This window comes from Melospiza georgiana, chromosome 4 (genome assembly GCF_028018845.1).
Source record: "Melospiza georgiana isolate bMelGeo1 chromosome 4, bMelGeo1.pri, whole genome shotgun sequence".
Classification (NCBI taxonomy): domain Eukaryota; kingdom Metazoa; phylum Chordata; class Aves; order Passeriformes; family Passerellidae; genus Melospiza; species Melospiza georgiana.
Window position 1 is genome coordinate 7,375,173 of NC_080433.1, and position 19,382 is coordinate 7,394,554.

At 48.9% G+C, this 19,382-nt stretch overlaps 1 protein-coding gene across 6 annotated transcripts in view; it reads right to left on the reverse strand.

The window, feature by feature from the left end:
- FRMD4A (FERM domain containing 4A) overlaps positions 1-19,382 on the reverse strand; it is a 372,469-nt gene that overhangs the window by 136,560 nt on the left and 216,527 nt on the right. The window contains exon 1 of one of the 6 annotated variants that reach the window (XM_058022120.1): positions 11,834-11,962. The exons of the other annotated variants lie outside the window; for them this stretch is intronic. The gene's annotated coding sequence lies outside the window, so the exon portion shown is untranslated. Of the gene's footprint in view, positions 1-11,833; positions 11,963-19,382 lie in introns of those variants that run through there. 6 annotated transcript variants of the gene reach the window in all.

The window sequence follows — 19,382 nt, forward strand, 5'->3', positions numbered from 1 at the left end:
CTCAAAGGCACCAAATGCAAATGCTATTTACAATGTCAGTTCTATAAATATCTGTGGCATGTTTCATTAGCCAATGACTGCAGGAATAAAGAGGAATACAGCATTTTCTTCCTTGAATCACATCAGAAATTATAATTGGAGGCAATTACTGTGCTGAATCCACAAAAATCTGTGTCACTATGTCCACTGTTTGGACAGAGCTGCTGAAAGCAGATAGAGAGAGATGACAGCCCACTGATTACAGTAAACTCTTAGATTAAACATCCTGCTCCCACTTGACCACTTCTTACCGCCTTCTCATCCTGGCAACTCCTAAGCTTGTTGAGAGAGAGAGGGAGGAAAAGCAGTGTGTTTTTGATGTCTGCACAGCTTTGCACATGTGGCAGCACTTCACTTTGCTGAACTGGGGCCAGTCTGGCAAGCAGCTGCCTGTAGCACTGACCAGCACTGCCTCTCCATGTGCCTGCGTCCATCTGCTGTCTCCTGGCCTACACTCACACTTCAAGACCCTGGAGGAATGGACTATCTTTATTTTTATGCCATGTGTTTGCAGAGCATCCTTGCTGTTGCTGGTCTGCATCTGCACCTAATGAATGTTACTGAGGGTGGCTGGGATGAGGGCGGCTGTGAGTGCGAAGAGCTGAGCCACAGGGCTGACCCTTGATGGGGACCTGGGAGAGGGGACATGAGGAGGAGGAGGAACCCTGGCTGGGCTCTGCCCTTGGGGCTTGCTTGTTTTTGCAGGCATAGAATCACAGAATCATTAAGGTTGGAAAGACTTCCAAGAACACCAAGCCCAACCAAACACCATCATGCCCATTAAATCATATTGTGCAGCGACACAGCTACTGCTTTTTCAAACACTTCCAGGGCTGGTGACTCCACTTCCCTGGAGAGCCTGTTCCAATGCTTAAATCTGGTCATTTAGGTGTGAATCTACGGGAAAGATACCTAATGAAGAGGAGGAAGATAACTTGGTGCAAATCTGGTTCACCTGTCCCAGCCATGGGACTTGCCCAGTGCCCTGCACTGGTGAGCACATCACCATGGTCTGCAGCACTGCTCATGCCATCCCCTAGTCCAAGCCCAAAGCCCTCACACTCACTTCCCTGCTCTTCCTTTTCACTAAAATGGGCAATATCTGAGGCATCTGTGCCTCAGTGGCTTGAAGCTCTGAGGATGTGAGACAGTCTGAAGAAACTGTTATTTCTCAATACAGTCCTCATTTCCACTATTGATTTCCACAAGTCTTTCCTAGATAAATGATGAATAGTAGTTTGTGTTATTGTTTTTTTTCAAAAAGGTAGAAAAATTATTTTAATTTGGCTCCTTACTCCTGGCTTGTGAGCACAGGTCCACGTAGCCTGTCCTGTCTGCCAACACAGTTCAGAACAGAGCTGAGCTTTCTGAAATAAGCAGTACAGAATCCCAGAATGGTTTGGGTTGGAAGGGACCTTAAAGACCATCTAGTTCTAACCCTTGTGCAACAGGTAGGAATGCCACACACTAGATCAGGTTGCTCAGAGCCCCATCTAACCTGGCCTTGAACACTTCCACAAACTGGGTATGAAGAAGTAGGAACCTGCTAAACACCTTTTGTGTGTGCCCATTAGGCACTTTTTCCTTCAAATTTGTTCATGCTATTATTTCTTATGGGAAAGGCTGTTTGGTACTCTGGAGCAGGTTAGCTGTAAGCCAGTTGTTTTTTCCCCTGGGAAGGGTATCCCAGCTCTATTCTCAGGCATTTGTCACCTTCTAGCAATACTTTGCTATGAAAACCAAGATGTTGCATATTCAAATAAATAGGAACAACCTTTTAAGTATTCCATTTCAAGGGAACTTGGTGGCAAATGGAGCTTTGAAACTGAGAAGAAAGGCCACAGAAATATGCTGTAGAAATGGACGACGGCGATACGAAGAGAAGTAGCCAATGGCTGATGCATAACCAGACCTCACCTTCTAAAGCAGTGTGAGTTTCACTGCTATGGACATGCTTTGAGGTTCTGAAATACATGTACAGTCCATAGCTGGATTGACTGGCCAGAAAACAGCAGCTGACAAAGGTGCAGCACCTCCCATGGGTTTGACAGCACCACAGGAACGTATCGCGTGCGAGGCCTTTGGCTTTCCCTGCCAGCTTCTTTATCCCACTCCTTGAAAAATTAATGTCCTTTCCAAAGGATTAGTGAATGGAGGCAAAATTGTCAAAACCATGGTTACAGATACAGCTCTTAAAGTCCTCTCCTATCCCACATGAAGGGAGTGGTGCTTGGCATTACCCACTGCATGGGGGAACTGCACAGGGATCTGTCTTTCAGAGGGGTGACATCAAGTGATGCGATGATTTCTGCCAATGCTCATTTGTCAGGAGAGAGGAGAACAGCCTCAGTAATTAGAAAGCAAGAGTCCTCCTGGAGAAGGGAGGTGGGACGGTGTCAGCTGGGGTGTCACCCTGTCGGGAGCACCGCTGGGACGGATGGCGCGACCCAGCCATTGTGTGGATGCCGACACCGAGTGATGGGAGAAAAATTAAGGCAAGCTGCAGGCTGAGTGACCTGGTGACTTCCCTGTTTTGTCTTAGGAGCTGACAAAAGAATTCCTGGCCTGCCCAGGGGCTCCTAGCTTCCTTCACACAGCGCTTTTCCAGCCTTGCTCAGGCTCGGCATCACTCAGGGAAATCTGCACAGGTTATTTTTCATGCCTCCCCTAAACAGCACTCAGCAAAAATGCTCTGATTCAGCAAAGCCCATAGCTGTGTCCATAAATCCCCTTTATTTCAGTGTGACATAAGCAAGTGTTTAAGTGGCTTACCGTATCAGGGCTGAAATGAAAAACCGTCTCCTACGGTCCTTAAGTCCATTTACAACATCAAGCAATAACTCTCAGGCGAACTTTAAAGCCGGGAATGCCGGCGTCTTAACCTCAAAACACTTGGTGCTTGAGCTGTGTAGTCAGAATGAAATCTAATTCCAGCACCACGTTTTAAACCGAGCAGGGCATTACCCAGCAGATGTCTGAATTACTGCTCTGAGCGTGGCCAGCCCCAGTGGCCTGCTTGCAGTTATATCCTGAGATAAGAGAGCCCTTTCCTGGACAGACCGGCTTCCTCACCAGAGCGGAGGCTGGGCTGGCTCAGGTCACGTATTGTTTTCTTTCTTGAAAATAATACAGATCTAAATCTGCTCAAATACAAAGGGAAGCAGAAATTCTTGCACCCTCCCTGCCCTGTGATGTTGAGGCAGGAGGAGAGGGCATTCCCAACACAGACTTTTTACTATGTTTGACTCCTCTGCCCCTGTAACTCTGTCCCTTCCCTTTCTTGGCAAGGAAATAAACCATTTGCCACTATAAAAATATACCAGCTTCCAAGAATTATCCCCACTATTTACAAGGCAGGAGTGGAGAGTGCAGGAGTTCTGATATGGTTGGTCAGAGCATCCTCTGAGCTCTGGAGCTGGGGCTGACCACAGGGAGGTTACTCAGTCTTCAGTATTATTTGTTATTTTTAGTCTAGAGTATTCACTGGTCACAGATGTCTTAAACTTGCAGATTTGAAACACCTTCACACAGCAGAAGTGTGTTTTGATAAACCTTGACTCAGCTGCTCAGTTGTGCAGGTGGTTCAACACGGTCACCTGCTTTGGGGACAGCATTTTTTGGTTAAGCACATGCCAGAGCTGTTAAAACTTTGCCTCAAATTGGGATATTGTAGCTGCCTTCTCCACTTTTACTTGGGAAGCCCATGTTGGTCCTACAGCCTTTCTGCATGTGCAGCAAGCTGGCTGCACCCACCAATGGATATAAATAATAAATAATAAATGATAGTGCAAAAGAGGCAGCCCAGCTGCTCCTCCTCCCCCCATCCCGGGGCTCTTCCCTGCTGGCTGCACTGTCAGGCAAATGAGTTTGGAATGAGTCAGGGATGGGGCTTCCATCCTCTCCCAACAGCCTTCCCTGCACAGCCTCATGGACCTGGAATATCAGCTCCTGCTGGAGCCAGCACCAAGCCCTGGTGAGACAGGAAAAGCTGCAGTCCTGCTCAGAACTCCACCACTTCTTACACAGCAGATGATGAGCTGGTCACATTTAGGTCTGGTGAAACCACTGGATCCACATGAAACCACTACAGCCAAAGGGTTGCATCCTATGGGAAGTAGAAGGGGAATGGCAAGGACAGACTCATTCCACCTTACAGACCTAGGCACTGCTCATCCAGACTATGCAATTCCTCTGCAATGCCAAAGGAATGCCCAAAGACTGAAAAACTGCCACTATCACAAGAAGAAAACATTGCAAAAACAGTCCCCCTCATACCTCTGTTAATAAGACAACAGGTAGACAATCCACCTTGCTGCCAACTTCCCAGTTAACACCCAAAATAACTTGCCCTGTACATAAACTTCTCCTGATCCAACTCAGCTCACCCAAACTCTGAGAACATCTTTATTTGGTGATCTTTTCTTTTTGTATTTCCCCCAGGGTGAACTTATTTTCTGGATAATAATCCCTCTAAGGCAAGTTCTGCAGTATCAGCCCATGTTTGAGCATTGCACATGAGAGCTGTGATCCATCATTTGGGTTGCCAGTCCCTAATGCAGCCCAAAGAAATAAATATCAACAGCAGAGCTAAAATGGGAGGCCCAAAAGGAAGGAGGAAAAAGGATCTCTGGTGTCTTTGCACAAGGACAAGCAGAGTGGTCCTGGCACAGGTGCTTCAGCAACTTTTGAGCATAGCTGTGCTTCAAGAAAACGAAGATATGCCTGGGAAAGGTCTTGCTTCCCCTGGAAGAGCTCTGTATTCACTGTTTGCTGTGCACAAAGGACACAAAGAGAAAATTATGTAAATTATCTACGAGGGAAATCCTTTACCAATGAGGGACTTGAAGCCTTTATAACTCACAAAAACTTCTTTGCAGGGACTCCTGGTCACCTTCTGGTTCATTCCTTTCCATATTCTGCAGCAAGCATTGTGAGTCATCATATGATAATGACCATGTGGCAATAAAGTACATGGCAATAGGTGATTATTATTATTATTATTTTTCCCAAAGGTATTATCATGTCTGTTAGTCTCTCCTACATCTGACATGTTAAATTCCTTTTAAATACACATAAAATTTTAATTTTTTGTACAGTTTCACACTTGAAACGTGGCATACTTTCATCAAAATGTTCCAGATATCACTTGTTTGTGCATGCAGACAGGGTGTAATTACATGAGAGCATCCAAGTCTTCTGGGAACACATTCACAAGAGGTTTTGTTTAGTTAGAGAAGAAAACAGGACAATTTATTTGCTATTGAAACTAATGTGATTTGCCAGAGGAAAGAAAAATCAATGTGGGTTCATAGAAAGATGACCAAAGTGACCCAAGGCGGTGGGAGTGATAGTATGTGTGAAATATTTCTAAAGGACAAATGAAGATTTATGGCTTGAAGTGTCCTTTTGGTGCTCATTGGGTGTTTTGTACCTGGTGTGTCACTGAGCCTTGGGAGGTGTGAGGGTGCTGGCCTGATCAGTGGGGCCAAGGCACTGGGCACTGCATCACACAGGTGCTGCAACACAGCAGGTCAAGGGACAGCACTGAGCACTGTTATACACAGCACATAATGGAAAACACACTTACAAAAGCCATTCCAGATGTGAAAGAACTAAAAAAAAAAAAAAAAGGCTAAATGTTAATCTGTGTACAGAGCTGTTGGTTTTGCTGGTTTTTTTTTCCCCCTTCTTGTTTTGAATAACACTCCAAGAACTGATATGCTTCCAGTGGGAAAATATGTCACCGGGTTGTTTCCAGCCACTGCTAATCAGCAGCTCTGACACACTCTTGATGTTGGGAGCCAGGGCTGTGGCTGTGCCCGGGCTGGGCAGCTGCCAGCAGCTCTGCCTGAGCAGCAGCAGCAGCTGACAGGGTCAGAGCAGGGTGGGCAGCAGCCCCCAGAGCTGGGTTTCACAGGCAGGATGGCTGAGATGCAGAGCACATTCAGATGACAAGCAGCTGACTCATCCTCAGAGATGCAGGTGTTTGCAGAAACCAGTCCTGCTTGCAGGAGTCTGGTTTGGTGCTTTCTGCTCCCACTCTGCTCCTGAGTGCACCCATTGCTGAGTGGGGCTGCAGGGCTGGGACATCTCCCAGGGCTCTGCCTGCACCCCTGGATGAGGGGTACACAGGGGTCCAGCCTGCTTTCTCCAGCCCTGATTGTCCATATTTAGCATGCCATCAGATGCTCTGATGCAGAGATGGCCTTGCTGCACCAATAGCCAAAGAATTCTCCATACAGGTGGGGCAATATCCTGGCATTAGTCAGGCTGTGACTGGGGGTACAAACACTTGTGTTTCTGGGGAGGGCTAGGGCTCAGACTGCCCCACTCAGGGTTCAAGCAGGGAAAACTACTTTCAGGACACAGCCTGTGCTTTTATACCCCTATTCACAACCTGACTGTCACTGCTCCACCTATATGGAGAATTCTTTGGCTATTGGTGCAGCAAGACCAGTCATCTCTGCATCATGACATACTAAATATGGACAGTCTGTAACCTCTGCAGAGGAGAGACCTGAAATAAACACTTCAACACAAACCTTTTTTTTTTATATGCCCCTGCTTTTTAAGAGCCAGGGAAGGACGTTCCTTTCTGGAACTAAACTCAGCAGATCTTTAGTACCATGAAGAATCAATGCAGAAGAATTAAGGATGGGAAGAGAACAGGGAACAGCCTGATGCAATGTCTGCAAACTCAGCAGCTGAATCTGATACCCCTGAGCCCTAAGCTCCCAGGATTCAATAGATTCAATATGCATTTTGGAGCAGCCTTCTGCCATGTACACAGTCAGCTGTGCCTGTGACAGGGGGCTGAGAAAGCGAGGACACAGCTCAGCACTGTTGGATGTGCAGATTTCCCTCAGAACTGCCATCAGCACTCCAGAAGGCACATTCCATGGTGCAACACAGAGGCAAAGCTGACTTGGTGCTATCTAGCAGCTCTCCCTGGTCTTGGTGAGGAATAAGTCAGTTTTCCCAATTCCCACCACCTCCTGCAGCACAAGCCCAAGTGACACCTTCATTGACTGCATAACCACCCCAGCAGGGATGCAAAGCATCCCAAGGAGCCCAGGCCACTTCAGATATAACTTTCTTCTCTTTTGGATTTTGCAGTTCAGAGTTGAAGAAGACAGTGGAAGTCACCTCCAGATTTATTTTCCAGCACGCTTCCTAGCTGGGGGAGGATGTGTGTGTGCACAAAGGAAGCACTGTGTTTGATTACACATCCCCTAAATCATCCCTGTCCCCTTGTGTGCCCCATTTCACCAGGAAATGAGTGCGTGAGCACACACGTGGCAGCCACGTGTTGGGATGATGAGTGTCTTCACAAAGCCCTGGCTGGGGGCAGCCAGCACAGACATCCCCCATGCACAGCAAGGACAAAACCATGCTCAAATGTGGAAAAATCCACACTCCCCTCTCTAGGACAGGGGCCACGTTGCAGATTTTGTGCTGCCTTTCCAAGCTGCTCACTCGATGCAGCAGCTTTCCATCCCCTGCTTGTCCTGCACAAACCCAGGGCCAGCCCGTGGCTGCCCCACTGTCTGCAGAGCCCTTTCCTGCCTGAAATGTTTCAGCTGGAAGGATGGGATGCCAGCAGTGCTCACAGAGTGTGTGTGGCACAGCTGCAGCCACGTTCAATCCCACACGGCCAGCAAACCCAAACAAGGGTGGGTTTATTTTGATTGGGAGATCTGCAGACTTCTAAGAAGAAAAATAAATAAATAATCCAAACACTAGAGGCTGAGCCTGGTGGGTTGGCAAGCCCAACAGCCATTGTCAAAATGTTAGGGATCACGTGTGGAAGTGTACATACAAAAGGATTTCTCTAGCCAAAATGGGAATATCAACCTCTTTTTGGTTTGCAGCTTTCCAGGAGATTTTCATTGGACCTTTTTACAGTGAATTTAAGTAACAAGAAGTCAACTTGCCGACCTCTTTTTTTGCCTCAATGACTTTTGCCAAAGATTACTACACTAAATCACACCTCACCCCACCAGTGCAGACAGAGGGTGAAAAGATAATTTACCTACCCACTAATGATCTTTTCTTGAGTGTGGGGACACAGCAACTGTTCCACACTGCATGAAAATGTCCCAGAGAAGCTCAGGACAAAAGCAGAAGTGTTGTCTATCTGTTAGGAAAGGAGCAGAGTGGGCTGTACACAAGAACATTGTTGATGGCACTGGGAATCAGACGGTCCCAGCTCCTGTGGCCTCCTCCCCTTTAAGGCTGGGCAAGGGCTGGGTGGGCACCTCATCCACAGAGAGACACCCAGGGCATCTGGCACCAGACTTGGGGCCTCAGAGGAACATCCCACAGCCATGAAGCAGAGGTGCACTGGGAAGGGGAGGTACATCAAGGTCTTCTATTTTTTCTGGCAGGCATTCTACTAGAGGCAACCACAGGCAAGGAGCAAACCTTCAGGCTGACATCCACTCGTGAGTAGGTGGGGTGCAAAGGTGACTTGGAGCACAGGAGACAAGATCAAAACTTGTGTGCTTGCAATTCATCAGCATGAAAGTGCTCCCAGAAGCTCAGAACTGATCAAATATCTGTCTGGGGTCCCTCCTCGGTGTCAGATCAGAGAGAAAAGCAATCAAAGTCATTTTTGGTCCTTGACAAGGTTCATCCCCTGAAAAGAAGACAGGGGCTCCAGCTCATTGTGCAGCCTCACCAAATTGTGTCTTTCTAGGACATGGCACATATTGAGATTTACAGGAGGGCTAGGGATTAAGTTTTTATAAGTCTGGGAGGGAGCAGAAGAAATATCAGAGGATGTTGCCAGCTGCAGTGGTCCCTGAGGCCATGCTGGGCCATGCACTGCTGGCTTAGGGAACCGGACAGAGGCTGGGACAACCTGGGATTTGGAGCTGGAGGAGGCTTGTAAGCAATTCCATCCCAGCTTAACCTTGCCAGACCTTGCTGCCTGCTGTGCTCTGCTTGCCCTGGGGCTGCAGGGCAATTCTCTCCTCCAGCTGCTGCAAGGAGCAAGCCAGCAAGGATGGCTGGAGATTGGCATTGCTGAGTGGCCTTGGCAGCCAGCTGTGCACCCCAGCCTGTGATGATGAGGCATGGGGATCATCCCAGGGAGATGCAGGTACCTCTCAAATGGCTGACCCCATAGCACATTCCCCAGCTTCCCAAGAGATGGGCATTTTTGGGATGGCTCCCACCTAGATGGAGATTCTGGACAAAGATCAGAGTAGCAGAAACCTCGATTTCCTCAAACACAGAGAATTTTGAGTAAAAGACACCCAAGTTTCCTAAGAGCCGAGCCCAAGTGTGGCCCTGTGCATCACAACAGCCTTTGCTTGTCCCAGCAATCCAGCTCACAAGAAGTGGGTCATACAGAGCCTTTCTGCATCTTCAGGGGACACCACTAAGCTCTGACCCCAAATTTGGTTAATGCTGGATCAACAGGCTCCTTAATACCTTCCCCACGTGTCACCCCCTTTGCAGTGCATGACCCTTCCTTCACAGTGCTGACAGACTGCAGCTTGAGACTTCACTGACTCCCCAGCCCCTTTCCATTCTCCCTAATAAACCATTTTCTCCTTCATCCACACCTGCAGTTTTACTTTGGCTTTGCTGTTAAGCTCAAAACTGATCCAAGCCTTCTGCCATTGCTCACACAGTAACAGCAGCAACCAAGGGGGTCTGTACCACTGCAATTACCCGTGATGTGTGGGGCTAGATTCCATGACTTTGGAAGTCTTCCCCAGGCTTATGTCCCTCTGAACACCATCCAGTGCACTAGCTGAAGCTCCTGACCTGGCTGAACAGTTTGACAGGATCTCTCTGCACCAAGTGATGCTGCAGTGCTGTACGGCCCTGAGCAGCCCAGTGCTGTAAGCACAGGTATCAGCAAATATCAAGTTGCATTTTTAATGCAATAACCAGTTCAGACATGCAACAACAGGACCACCAGAAATAGTCTACAAGGAGACAAGAGTAGCTTGCCCAAAAGGGTTGTGAGCGGCTCACTGGTGCGTCTATGCTCAAGATGAGAGATCTCTTATTTTTAGCCTGGGCATTTAGAACAAAATTCACTGAAGAACAAAATGCTTATTTTTCACATGCATAAATCCTCATGCTCTGCTCCACTGGTGCACTTCTCCCTTCTGTGGAAACTGATCACACAGCATGATGGATGGGCAATGCCAACTCCTTCAGCCTGGTTGGTCCTCTGAGGGACACAGCTGACCTTAGCAGAGGCACAAGGTGGTGCTGAGCTGAAGATCCTCCAAAACATCCCCTCTTGTACCAATGAGCAATAAATCCTTGCCTCCTCATGCTTCTGCCACAGCTCCTTGCTCAGCAGCACAGCTGGGCTGCAGAAACCACCCCTCCTGCAGAGCGTGGCACATACCTGCCTGGCAATGATGCTTAAAACCACCTTCAAATATTAATATTTAGAGGAGAACAGGCTGTCTGTAACTTGTGCCAGGAGGGTCGAGCCCAGCAGCAGCTCTGAGCCACAAGGCTGAGCCTGGCCAGGGTCAGCATCACGGTCCGAGTGAGAGCACAGCCAGCAGCCCCCAGCGGGCTTCTGCCACCACCCAAGGAGAAAGGGACCAGCCAGAGGGGTTGAGCTCCCTCGGGAATTCTCTGGTGCCTGGCAGGCGATTCCAGGCAGGGAAGATGGCACAGACACCCACAGATGGCACAGACACCCACGCCCCTAACAGACCCCTCCATGCATGGGGTGGGGATGTGCATCACCCCCGGGCACCGATCCGGAGGGAAGCGGGTCCGAGACACCCCGATATCCATCTGGAGCTGGGCAGAGCCGGAATCCAGCCCCTCCCGATACCCGAGGCACGGGAAAGCCCGGCTCAGCCGAGCCCATGGATGCAGCGCTCCGGCACAGGCACCACACCCCCTCGGCCGCTGGAAAGGGCGAGCGGGGCCGGGGTTTTTGTTCAGGACAAGGTTTAAAAACCCCAAACCAAACCAGCGAGCTGGGAGTTCAGCTTTCCCTGCGACCTCACTTGCCTGCGAGAGATTTGCTAGATAGCTCCGCATCTGTGTGTGCCGTATTGCTAAACCGCTGCCAGCGCTATTATTAGAAACAATTGTCTCTCCTGGAAATTTTATGGAGAGGTTTGAAACAACTTTTCTGCCGCTCTCCCCAGCAGCCAGCGGTAACAATGCGGCCAAGAACCCTCCTTACGCCGAGCCAGCCTGCAGGGCGTGCAGATGCACTCCCATACGGGCACGGTTTGGAAGCAGAGCTGTGCACATTTGTCTTTTCCAGCCCTGAATCTGGAGCAACTTTTCTATTCCCGACTCACGAAAAGGTGCGCATGGGGGGAAAGGAAAACCAAGCCGGGGGGGCTTTCCCCTCAGCGAAGCCCCCGGCTGTGCATTAAACTTGCTGCAGCCATTTGGGAAGGGAAGGGAAGGGAAGGGAAGGGAAGGAGCAGTCCATCTTGGCCGTCAGTGGGGACAGACAGCCAGACTGCTGGGGAAGGGGGGAAGGAATCACAGCTCCGGCTCCTCTACCCTCACACACACACACACACCCCGTCTCCTCCTTCCCCGCCGCCGCGCTCGGCTCCGCTCCTCGCCCACCGAACCCGAGGGTTTGGGGCTGGGGATGGGTTTTTCTGAAAGGACAGGCAAAGCAGCTGCTGCCCACATTTCTCCCCGTTGGAGGTGAATGGAGGGAGGGGGCGTGGAGCAGCCCGCACACTGCGGCTGGGCTTTCCCCGGGGGCCGGGGCTGCGAGCGGAGAGCCCCGGCCCGCCTCGCCTGGCCTGCCCTCGGCAGACAAAGACCCCGTTACCTTCTCCGCTGCCTCGGCGGCCCCGGCGGCCCCTCAGCTCCGAGCCCGGCACCAGCGCATCCCCTCGGCACGGCGTCTCCAGGCCGCGGCTCTACCGCCCCGCATCCATCGCCGCCGGTGCGCGGGGTGCGCGGCCCTGCCCTCCGCTCCCGCCGCTCCTACGGCCGGCCCATCCTCCCTGCCCGCATGCCGGAACCCTCCGTTCCCCCTGCTGCTCCTTCCCTTTCCCCGCCTGCCGGCCCCCGGCTCCTGCGCGGCTGCTGCGAGGCTGGAGCCGGGGAGGGAGGAGGAGGAGGAGGAGGGGGAGGAAAGAGGAGGAAGGAGGGAGGAGGGCAGCGAGCAGCAGTTGGCGCTGGGTCATGTGAAACAGATGAACCTGGCTCGGGCCTGCCAACATCTGGGCTCCCCCTCGCCTCTGGGAGGAGGATGGAGGGATGGAGGGATGCGGTGTTCACCCCCTGGCCACGCGTGCACACCTTGAGATGATAACGGAGAGGGGCGAGAGCAGCGGGGGTGCTCCGAGCACAACCCCGGGCCCCGAGCACCCGTGGGGCTGGAAACAGCAGCTCCTGCCAGGCTGAAGCCCTGGAAAATAGGGCAGCCTCCCTAATGATGATTTTTCCCCCTGGTCCTGGCTGGGTGAAGGGTGCAGCTTGTGATGGTGTAAAAGAGTGGGGATGCTGCCCAGCAATCTCTACACATTGCAGGAGAGTAACCCTCATGCAAGGGTGTCACTATGAAATAATTAGATCAGTCAAGAAAGACAGTATGGGTGGGCCTGCAAAAAGTGCTGATTTATGGATTTAAAGATGCACAGCATGAAGCACCCACACCATGAAGCAACCACGCCTGTGGTTAAAGCTCTGGCTTGTTCCACTGCTTTGCCCCTCCATCAGTATTTTCTCTCTGGGACTGGGGTTATTCTCACTGGGTAAAACACAGAGCTGTGCCATGCTCTGGAGTAGACTGGCTGGGAGGTGTTTGCTTTGGGAGGGGAGGTGTGGATGTGAGAACTTTTCTTCATTTGTTTGCAGCTGGCTTTCATGCCACCACAAGTTAAGACCATGAGTCTTTATGTGCTCTCTGGACACAAAGGGGCCAGTGGGGTGCAAAATACTTCTGGATACAACAACCAAAGGTAGAGCACGAGCACAATTCCCTCTCCTCATTTTAAGGCATAAACACAGAGCTGTGCCTGCAGCCCAGGCAGGCTCACCCACCCAGCTCACTCCACCCAAGGGGATGGCTTTGATTAAGGGGATAAATACTGAGGCAGTTCTGACCTCTGGCTGCTGAGGGTTAGGATCAAGTAGCTGAGGTGGCCCAGCCCTGCTCTGGAGGCGACCCCAAGGTCAGGAAATAGGGACAAGAAGCAGCAAAGGTGTCCATCCCTGTGCCAGAGAATGCAGGCTGTCCATGGCTCCATTGCAAGGCTAAAGATTGTGGAATTTTGTGTTCATCTCCTCCACGTGTGCATCCAGCTGCTGAAGCAACACTGAGGGGCAAACCACCAGAACACAAACTGCAAAACCTCCTGGAATTTTAAACCTACTAATTTCAGAAAAAGGTAAAACTTAAAGTAGGCTCCCAAATGCTCTTCTGCTCTTTCCTTCAGCAGAGGACGCAACATGTCTCAAGGAGGTTCTGTCTGCAGTGCTGAAGAAGAGCATGAACCTAATCAGCAATTCAGTCCTGACCCTGATTAGAGCTAGCAAGGAAAAATCACCTTCCCACATGAAGTAACATTTGTAATAAAAAACAAGTGGCTTGTCTAGGTGGAGATGGATAAAGGAAATGTAGCAGGAATATCTGCCACTATTGCAGGAAATGTTAACACATCCTTTTGGGTAAGTGTTGCATGTGGGGCCTTGGATGGGTAGGGAAGATAACATCCTCTAGGTACCTGATGGAGTTAACAGTTTAGAACTTAGAAATGGGAGCTGTTCTTATAATGTGGAAAGACAGTGGAGTATTGTATTTGCCAAGAGCTGATTGTGATTACTCAACCACAAAGAGGGGTTTTTCCCCAGAACTGGACAAGGGTTTTGCCCCAGCTCCTCTCATTTATTCACTGCACCCTTCTTTCCTAGAAAAACTGGGCAGATCTGTGTTTCTTCCCTAGTATAAAAGTAATTAATCTCATGCACATTCCTCTCTAAATTTCCCAGTTATGATTCAGCAGCAGCAGAAGTCCTTTTCTTCAAGGAAATTCCATAATCTCACAAAGTCTCTGGAGCTGGCACTACCCAAACAATACACCCTGGCAGCAAACATCCAGTCTGGAGGCAGCAAAGCTGCTGTCATTGCAATGAAGAGAAGCAAGAAATGGCCACATTCCTTCCAAGCTGGTTCCTATCATGGCAAGTCCCAAAAACTGAACAGTAACCCATATATTTAACTTTGACATACACAAAATCCAGCTTCCAGCAAGCAGATGCCTCTGTGCCATAATAAGAACATGCAGATTCCTTTGTCTTGGCTCCTGATAATAAAGCTAGGAGGAAACACCATGGCCTTGTGCTGGAGAATTGCTGTTGACAATTCATTCCCACTCTCGTTAGCAAAGATTAAAGAACCAAAATACTTTACAGGGAACGTGGTGATAGGACTGTGGGTGCCATCAGAATGTGTGAGCTGTTACATGAACATTTCTAGTAGTTTCAGAAAAGCTTAATGAATACTGTCTACCCCCAGAACTGCATTAATTAGCACTAACGGGCTGGAGGAGATGTCATGTCATGGAGTAATATTCACACTTACTCCATGATTTGCATCTGTAAGAGGTGCAGTGCTTTGCAGAAGTCAATGCCATTTCCCCCATATGGCACAGCTGAAAACCCATGGAAGGTGAGGAAAATGCTTTCAAAGATCATTCAGGATTTGCTGAAGGTGTCTAACTGCCTGCCTCCCTGTGGGAGGTGTTCAATGGCCTGACTCTCATTGATTGCACAACTCTTAACTTACAGTATTTGAGTGGCAGTAAAAGGTTAAAAAGCCTGAAAACTTAAAAAGCAACATGGGCCTAAGTAACTTGGGAGCTGAAATCCATTTCCAGAGATGATTTAAGCTGTTAGGCATACAAATTTCACTGTAAATCAATGCAGCTGACTTATTGTAGCCATGACAAGGGTCAGCCAGACCTAGAAAATGCAATGTCAGGTTAGCCTGTGGGTTAATTCACGTGGTCCCTCTGAAATTCGTGGTATAAAATGGTGTTACTGCTCATGAGCTCTGATGTAGTTTGGCTGGAGAAGAAGCAATGGCATCACCTCCTTTCATCTGGAACAATCTGTGTCCTCCACACACTGAATAGGCCTCAGTACTGGGAGGTAGAAAAGACTGATGTGACCCAGTTGGTCACCCAAGCCACCAGGCTGCCCTCATCTTCCATGGACCAGAGCCAGCAAAAAAAGGATGGAGGGTTATGTGTACCACCACCAAGCCTGTCCCCGTCACTCCGTTTTCATCCATAACAAGTTTTGATGAATTGTGACCTTGTGACAATTCGTGCTGAGGCCTTTGGAAACCAGGTGGAAACCACAGGGATCTCATTCAAAAAAGCAAAATGCAATTGCTCAGAGCAGGACTTGACTCATAACTGAGTCTGGACCCCTAAATCATGAGGATAGGGCACATGCAACACCAGCTGCCATGGCACAGCGTGATTCCAACTGGGAAGGTCTCCAGGTTTGCTGGGTGAACCACGAGATGTTTCCAGTTAAACCTTTCATAGAAACACTTCCCTTCTGAGATGAACTGGGGGTGTTATTCCCTTGTCATGCTTTCATTAATTTCCAGGACAATCCCTTAAGTAATTGGGGCACAAAAGGCGGGGGGAAAGGGAGAAGCAGGACTTTAGCTTCGGACAAAATAAGCCTCCAGGGCGTCTGATTAATTTTCACACAGACTGTACTTAAAGGGTCTCAGAGAGCTGAAGAGGGAAGGAAGCAGACCTCGACGTTCCCAGAGAGCTGGTGCAATAAATCCTCCCTTCATTAGGCAAGGGAAGTGCATGCTGGCAGGATTATTAGGCAGGGAAGCAAAGCTGGGTCCCCACGAGGCAGCTGGAAGGGATGGTGGGGACAAGCCAACTCCAGCTGGTTGGTGCCATGACCCTGGGCTGCCAAATCCTGCCTGGGGCTGCTGTGCAAAGGGACAGGAGCCACGTGTAAGTCGCCTGTGTCCCAGTTAGCTCCGGGTAATCCTGGCATCCAAGAGGCCAAACAAAGCAAAAACAGCTCAAGTGTGCATAAGGGACCAAGGAGGAGCCTGGTGTGCCACCAGTCCTTCCAGGGTCGCCCAGGACTCCGTGGAGTGATGCTGGAGACAGCAGACAATCCTGCAGTTCCTTCCTCTTTGCACCCACCTGGGTCTGGGGCTGGGAAGAGGAAGGAAGGAAATCTTCTTGATGGAACGTGCAGTGAGCCATGTCTGTCCTTGCAGAAGGAACAGAAGGGATGAGGGATTCCACTCCTTGATGGAGGTCAAGTCCTCACAAATCCCTTCTCCCCTGGGGTAGAGGGGACACGTGCTTCCCTTTCCTTCAGAGCTGAGCAAAGCTCTGCCTCAGAAACTTCTTCCTATTCTCAAAATATTGCCATTTCCACCTGAAATGGCTTGAAAGCAAAGCAATGCAGGAAGGAGCAGACATGGCAGGGGCCCCTTACACCCATATAAAGGGATTGGTGGTGGTGGAAGATGGAGAGGCCTTTCCCCAGGGGAGGAACAGGAGCTGCAGAAGATGCTCATGGTGCTGTCAGAGAGCACTTTTTGGCTGGGGGACACCTGGGGAGATGCTCTCAGACCACCAGCATGGCTCCAGCGCAGGCAGAAGTAAAATGCTACGAGTGAGAGAAAACCTAAGAGAAAACCTCTTTCATCCAAAGGCAAGTGAACAACCTCATCCATGCAGGGGAACTGCTGAGCAGATGGGGAGTGAATGGCAAAGACCTGAGAACAAGGCTGGAAAAAGGCAAAATTATTCTCCCCCACACTTTCCTCAGGTGCTGCAGAGTGGTGCTGGTGAAGGACAGCCAGAAGCATTCTTAGATGCCAAAAGGCAGCTCAGGTGATTGTGAAGGACATCAAATGAATCAGCTGAGAGAGCCAAGCCCAAAAACGTGCCTCCTGTCAGGCAAAATCTACATGCACTTCTTGCACTGAGCTGCATAATGAAGCACTACTCTCTTTTGCACAGAGGAATAAATCAAACTCATTCTCATTTGTTTGGCTTTTTGTACTAAAATAGCCTTTGTAGTTTGCATGATTTCAGATTTGAAGAATATTTTTGTAGTTTTACACTGCCTTCTACTGAGGATTGTAAAACTTACACCAGTTGGAAAAACTTTCTATTTCACATTTTGCAGAAAATCCTGAGAACGTTTCAAAATGGCATCGAAATAATTATGAAAATATTTTTCTAAACAAATGTAGCAAAAAATAAAAAGCCACTCAGATAATGTTTCAATACATAACTGCAACCTTAAAGAAGAGCTCAGGAGATACTAAAGTGACACAGTAAAATGACAATTTTAGCAATTGAAATAAAAAGTACTGTAAGCTTGCTTTCCCATTTCTGTTCATTTTTGGTTATACTATTTTATTTCTTTAAGTGTTTTTCTCGACTCCATTTCTTGCCCCCCAAACAAACCCAGGGACAGCTCCTGTAGGTGTTAGTAGGGGTTAGCCTGATTTCAGATGCAGGTGTGGTTTTTCAGGTAACCTTTTCTTATTGAAAGTTTTCACTGCCTCTGTGAGGCAAGATCATTACCTCAGCTGAACAGATGGGAAAATGGAGTCGTGGAGAGATCAATTTACCTGGGTAAGATCCTGTACCCAGTTGGGCACAGAGAGAGGGGGAGAGACAGACTTGGGAATAAATCACAGCCCTTGTGACACCAAACCCTTTGTGCTGGCTCGAGACCCCTCTTCTTCCCCAGCTAATGAACCGGTGATTAACAAAGGCTGCTCCGTTTCTGACAGCTTTATCAGTGATTTCTACTTTACACTTTTTTAATCTTTATGAAGCAATCCCCACAAAGAGAGGAAGGGAACAGAAAATAAATCTTGGAGCAAGGAAGGCCTCATGTCATAAAAGTGCAGTGAACAGACCTTGTATGTCAGAAAATATTTATCTGACCAATAATGTTTGCATTTAGACCCAGTCAATAACAAACACCCAAATTACATTTAATATGAAAACATTTTAAAATGGGCTAATCTCTTCTAAATAAACACAGAACCAGCCATAATGGTGCTCTGCTAGAGCAAAGGCTCAGTGTTACTTGATTTATTGTTTAACTTGACTCTGATTGCTGCCTATCTGATGTCTTTGGGAGCATGGGCTCCTATTGCTCATCTGAAAACTATTTCCTTTTCATTACTGAGGCACACCAGGATAAGCCCCAGCTCTCCTGACACCCTGCCCAGGGTGGTCACCACAAACACTGTTAACCCTCAGCTAAGGAGCCTGAAGGGTTTGATTAGTTCACAAAAAGCTGCTCATTTCCTCTCCATGCACAGTGCTGGTCTGGCTTCTGAGCATCCCAGGGTTTGCACCAACCTGGGATGTCCCTGGGATGTCTGACTCTGTTTGCATGGGACACACAGACCCAGGGATGCTGGAGACCAGCCCTGAGAGGGCAGGAGAGCCTGGAAGTGTCCCAGGATGGGACTCAGCAGTCCTTGCTGCTCTTTGGGACACAAGAGTTGGGTATTGATGCCTCTCAGAGGACTCTTTATGCCTTTCACCTAATGACTGTGACAGGCCTTGCAGACATTTGTGAGGCTGTAGGATAAGTGGCAAAGATATTTTTCCCCAAAAATAAGAGATGAGAAACTGAAAATCATATGTCCTGGGGACGTCTCAAACCAAGAGCCTGTGCATTAAAAGGGTGATCTTCTAATCACCCTTTCTTACCCTTGCTGCTGTGGCTTCAAAAATGCTCTCATCACTCAGCCTGTCACCCCCTGCTCCATTTCTGCAGGAAAGGGTGGATCAGTGCTGATTCATAAAACCTCATTATATATCTAAGCCCCACTTTGAGAACATCTGACACAGCCTGGCTGACACTGCCTCAGAGGTGGGATGTGGGACTGGCACTGTAGTAGCACCTTTTCCCCATGACCACCTTGGCAGCTGACAGTAAGAAACAGGAATTATTTTGTTTCTGAACACTGATGGGCTCCACTGAACTTCTCAGCTGGCAAACCCCCAGTACTGGATGGTTACTATAACTGTAGTTTCTGCAGTTCTCTAGTGTTGTTGCAGTCTTTGGGCTAAGGAAAAGTAAGTGCCTCTTTTTCAGATGGAAAAGGTTGTGATTATGGTTGAATTTGTTCTCTCCCACCTATTTCTCAGTGACATTTCATCTTGTATTATCCCTCTCTCTTCACCTATAACCTGAGTTTAATCATAACATGCTTCTCTCTGTCCTAAGTGTGAAGCGTAACTCATTAAACCATGAGAGGTGAATAGAGATTTCAGACATAGCACACAAATCAACTATTGTTAAAGTGATACCTTTTGCAATTACTCTTTGGGCTTGTT